This window comes from Aegilops tauschii, chromosome 5 (genome assembly GCF_002575655.3).
Source record: "Aegilops tauschii subsp. strangulata cultivar AL8/78 chromosome 5, Aet v6.0, whole genome shotgun sequence".
NCBI lineage: Eukaryota > Viridiplantae > Streptophyta > Magnoliopsida > Poales > Poaceae > Aegilops > Aegilops tauschii.
In genome coordinates, this window is record NC_053039.3 from 215,008,941 (window position 1) to 215,014,940 (window position 6,000).

A 6,000-nucleotide genomic window follows, 5' to 3' on the forward strand; every position below is an offset into this window, starting at 1 on the left:
GATTTATACATGGGAAGTCATATTCAGGGTTCCGGAAAAGTTTGGGAATTTTTGGTAGAGTACCAGGAAGGTTCTAGAAGGTTTCGAGGGTTCCGCCGTGGGGCCCAATGACCCGGGAAGGGCCCACATGGACCGAGGGGTGGGGATACAACCCACATGGGCTAGCCGCATGTAGCGATCTGACCTCAAACGGTCAAATCTCTGTGCATAAGTGTCATCCCTGGATCGGTAATGCTGACACACACAGTATTTGAAGGATTTATAACAGAGTGCAATCACACACTTATTACATCGAATGTCTCAAAAGAGAACTTATTACAATAATATGGCTTAAGGCCATCTAAATAAGATAACAGCGGAAGACTTGGAAGATAAAGTGAGTTCATCAACTCCAACGGCATAGCTGAGTGCACGACAAACGACCTAGCGCACCTTACTCTTCGTCTGAAAAGTCTGCAACATGATATGTTGCAGCCCGAAACGGGTCAGCACATGGAATATGCTGGCAATATAACACAGTAAAGCAATGAACAGAATAAATGCTATCACTACATGCATATATGGCTGGTGGAGGCTCTATGGTTATAATGTTTTGCGAAAAGCCAATTTTTTCCTACAACAAAGGAATATATTTTGTTTAACTATCATGGTAGTTGATAAACATTGAGAATGGTAACCCCATTTCAATCCCAATTAAACAATAGTTAACAACCCAACAAATTAATTTAGAGTGATGAGATCAACAGGATAATTCAAGAACCAGATACTCAAGATGTCCATAACCGGGACACGACTAACCATGATTAGTTTGTACACTATGTAGAGGTTTGCGCACTTTTCCCCACAAGACTCGATCTCCTCCGTTGGATTTCTCGCACTACATGGTGTTTAAGAAACAGATGACCGAGACACAGTCTTTCAGAAACATTAACTCTTTACTCTGGGTGGACAGTTACACCTACTTTCCCCTACATCTGCTAGCCCACCACTGAAAGAGGTCATGCAACATACTCAACTATGCTAGAGCCCATAATAGCTTGTGGTTGCACACGGAAGTTTCTAGCATGAATAATCTTATGATCCCTTTGAGCCTGGGTGGCGAACCAAAGGACAACACTGGTATATCCCCAGGTGCCCGCAACCAATCCGCCTAGATGTGTATTTAAGTAGTCACCTTAAGTTAACCATTAATTATCAATCTCACATCTGTCATGGATCGCTCAAACCAAACCACGCATACGAGCATAGCATGGCAACCTAAGCATAACATAGAAGTAACTCCCAAGGTTTGTTATAAAGGACAATTGGTTCTACCTCAACAACTACTTCCCATAACCCACATGTTAAGAGATCCTACTCATGCAATGTTCGAGGATTGTAGCTAATGCATAAAAACTGGGTAATAAAGGGGTATGATCAATGTGTTACTTGCCATGCTGACGATCTGCAAACCCTAGAGACTTGTAGTAGCACGCTTCGCACTCCGGGAATTCTATCGCAAACAAACAATGGCATACATAAGCACTCAAGCATAGATGCAAGGGTAAAACTCAAATAAGAAGATCCAATCTGAAAGATCAACTGAAGAGCTTCGATTTGCAAAAAGAATCAACCAAATCGGAGCTACGGAAGTGAAACTACGATCAAACGAACTTCGAATTCAAATTTGCTTGAAACCAAATTTTAATTTGTCAAAACCATATTCAAGTTGATTAGCTGGAAAGAGGGGCTCGAGACAAAGATTTTGGCATTGGTTTCACTGGATTTGGACGAACGGCTAAAAAGTTGCGAGGGTTTGAAGATCAGGGGCTAATCTGCGATAAAAGTAATCGCGGATAGGTCCATGGCCGAAAAAAATAAAAATCTATCGGACGAACTTCCGCTAACAAAGACTAACGAACGAATTCGTTCGTTAAAACGAACTAACGAACGAACGTTCGTAGATTAGAGCTAACCGAAGAAAACCGAACCGGTCTAATAATAAAAAAACCGATCTAGTGTTTTTTTTAAACCGAACAGTTTATACCTAAAACCGAAAAAACCGGCGGCGACGAAGTCAACGGCGGCGGCAGCGGCTCTGGCGTGGGTCAGCGGGGCGGCGGCGTGGGCGACGGCGGCGCGGCGCAGCGGCGGCAGATGCGGCGCGAGGCGGCGGTGGCTTGGGACGAGGAGGAGAGGGCGGCGGGGCGGCGGTATTTAAGGGGAGGGGGCGCGCGGTGGCTTGGGGCATGGGGCGCGCGGCGCGGCTCGGAGCCGGACTCCGACCAGTGTCCGACGCGGGCACGACGGCGGAGGCGGTGGCGCAGCGGGCCGGCTGGGCCTTCGGCCCAATGCGCTCCGGGAAACTTTTTTTTAAATAAATTCCGTCAAAAGGAAAAATCCTAAATAAATATAAAAAATTCTAAAAATGCCAAAAACAATTTTCGCCGTCTAAATAAAATATTTAGAACAAAGTGAACATTTTTCTGGCCTAAAAATGCATATTTTTCTAATTCAAATAAAATAGCAATAAAACCAAATAAAACTATTTATTTGATTTTAATATTTTTCCTCCAATATTTCTTTCTATTTTGGAGAAGTCATTTTATCTCCTCTCTGTTATTTTTAATGTTGGAAATATTTTGGAGAGAAAAATAATTAAAACCAAAATGATCCTCTTTTCAAATTTGAGAAAAATTCAAATATGAAAATAAACGAAATCCCCAACTCTCTCCGTGGGTCCTTGAGTTGCTTAGAATTTCTAGGATCAAAACCAAAATGCAAATAAAATATGATATGCATATGATGACCTATATATAACATTCCAAATTGAAAATTTGGGATGTTACAAACCTACCCCCCTGAAGATGAATCTCGCCCTCGAGATTCGGGTTGGCTAGAGAATAGGTGTGGCTGGTCTTTCCGTAGGTCTTCCTCTCGTTCTCAGGTGGCTTCATCCTTAGTATGGTGGCTCCACTGAACTTTGCAAAACTTGATAACCTTGCTGCGTGTGACTCGGCTGGCAAACTCGAGAATCTTGACTGGTTTCTCCTCGTAAGTCAAATCGTTATCCAACTGTATTGCTTCCAGGGGCACTGTATCTCTCAGAGGAATATCGGCCATCTCAGCATGACACTTCTTCAACTGAGAAACGTGAAACACATCACGAACTCCTGACAGTCCTTCGGGTAACTCCAACTTGTAGGCTACCTCTCCCATACGTTCCAAAACTCGGTATGGTCCTACAAATCTCGGGGCTATCTTTCCTTTAACTCCAAATCGTTTAACTCCTCACAGAGGTGACACTCGTAGATATGCTCGGTCTCCGATTTCATAGACTACCTCCTTGCGTTTTGAATCTGCATAACTCTTCTGCCTGGACTGAGCTACCTTCAGTCTATCTCGAATCAACTTAACCTTCTCTTTGGACTCTTTAATCAAGTCAGGTCCAAACAACTGACGATCTCCAACTTCATCCCACATAAACGGTGTCCTGCACCTCCTTCCATACAAAGCTTCGAAAGGTGCCATCTTCAAACTGGCGTGGTAGCTGTTGTTGCATGAGAACTCCGCGTAAGGCAAATTATCATCCCAGCTAGATCCATAATCTAGCGCACAAGCTCTCAACATGTCCTCCAGAATCTGATTGACTCTCTCGGTCTGCCCATCTCTCTACGGATGAAAGGCTATACTAAACTCTAGCCTGGTCCCCAAAGTCTGGTGCAACTGATGCCAAAACTTTGAAGTGAACTGTGTCCCTCTATCTGATACGATGGTCCTCGGAACTCCATGCAGACATACGATCCTGGTCATATATATCTTGGCCAACTTTGCACTTGTATAGGTGGTTTTCACTAGGATAAAGTGAGCTACTTTGGTCAAACGATCCACTACTACCCAGATGGAATCATATCCCGATCGGGTCCTGGGTAAACCGGTGATGAAATCCATGCCAAGCTTATCCCACTTCGATTCGGGTATCGGCATAGGCTGCAGTAATCCTGCTGGCTTCTGATGTTCTTCCTTCACTCTCTGACATACATCACATAAGGCTACATACTCGGCAATATCCTTCTTCATTCTTGTCCACCAGAAACGCTCCTTCAAATCCAAATACATCTTGGTGTTTCCGGGGTGTATCGAGTATGGCGAGTCATGAGCTTCCTGAAGTATTAACTTCCTGATCTCTGCATTATTGGGTACATAAACACGGTCCTCAAACCATAAGTTATCGTTCTCATCCTCACGAAAACCCTTGGCTTTTCCTTTGCTCATCTTCTCCTTTATCTCAGCAATTTCCTTATCATCCTTCTGAGCTTCTCGAATCTTTCCCAATAATGTCGACTGAACCTCCATTGCTGCAACAAAACCTCTAGGGACTATCTCCAAACGAAGCTCCCTGAGATCTTCGAGTAACTCCTTGGGTAATCCTCCGCTCACGAGGGTATTGGCATAACTCTTCCGGCTCAAAGCGTCTGCTACGACATTGGCCTTTCCTGGGTGATAATGCAACTTCATATCATAATCCTTTATAAGCTCCAACCATCTCCTTTGCTTGAGATTCAACTCCTTCTGAGTGAAAATGTACTTCAAACTCTTGTGATCCGTGTACACATCACATCGGTTTCCAATAAGAAAATGTCTCCAGGTCTTGAGCGCATGCACTACAGCTGCTAACTCCAAAGCATGCATGGCATGGTTCAACTCATGCGGTCGAAGCTGTCGTGAGGCATATGAAACAACTCTTCCGTCATGCATAAGTACTCCTCCAAGTCCTAAGCGAGAAGCGTCGCAATACACATGGAAATCCTTGCGTATATCTAGCAGAATCAGCACTAGGGCTGTAACCAAACGTTTCTTCAGCTCCTGAAAACTTGCCTCACATTCATCTGTCCATTTGAACTTGGTGTCCTTCTTCAACAACTCCGTCATAGGCTTCGCAATCTTAGAAAAGTTCTCAACGAATCTCCGATAGTATCCCGCGAGTCCTAGAAAACTGCGGATCTCTCCAACTGAGGTGGGTGCTAGCCAATCGGTGACAGACTGAACCTTGGTAGGATCCACTGCTATACCTTCTCCTGATATAACATGTCCAAGAAATCCAACTTCCTTCAACCAAAACTCACATTTGCTGAACTTGGCATACAACTGATGTTCCTTGAGCTTCTCGAGAACTAAACGCAAATGCTCCTTGTGTTCCTCTTCATTCTTCGAGTACACCAAAATATCATCAATGAACACCACGACAAACTTATCCAAGAGCTCCATGAACACCTTATTCATCATACTCATGAAATAGGCTGGGGCGTTAGTCAATCCAAATGACATAACCATATACTCATATAGCCCGTACCTTGTGGTGAAGGCTGTCTTAGGTATATCCTGTTCTCGGATCTTCAGCTGGTGGTATCCTGATCGTAGATCGATCTTGGAGAATACTTTAGGTCCTTGCAGCTGGTCAAACAAATCATTGATCATCGGCAGTGGGTACTTGTTCTTGATCGTCACCTCATTCAATGCACGATAATCAACAACCATTCTCAATGTTCCATCCTTCTTCTCAACCAAGAGCACTGGGGCTCCCCACGGTGACGAACTTCGTCGAATGTAACCTTTCTCCAATAACTCCTTAATTTGCTTCTTAATTTCCTCCAGATCATTTGCGGGCATCCGGTATGGTCTCTTCGATATCGGTCCGGTGCCTGGCAACAACTCTATCAAAAACACAATGTCTGGATCCGGTGGCATGCCTGGTAGTTCCTCTGGAAATACATCCGGGTAATCCTTCACTACAGGCACTTCCTCCTGAACAACTCTTGAGAGGGAATTTACTTGGGTCCTCCTAGGTGCATGCCTAGATACATACTTAATCCTTTTTCCCTCCGGGGTGGTGAGCAGAATTGACTTACTCGCGCAATCGATGTTTCCTCCATACATCGATAGCCAATCCATTCCTAGTATCACATCCAATCCTTGCGACTCAAGAATTATTAAGTCTGAGGGGAAAACATGCCTACCTAT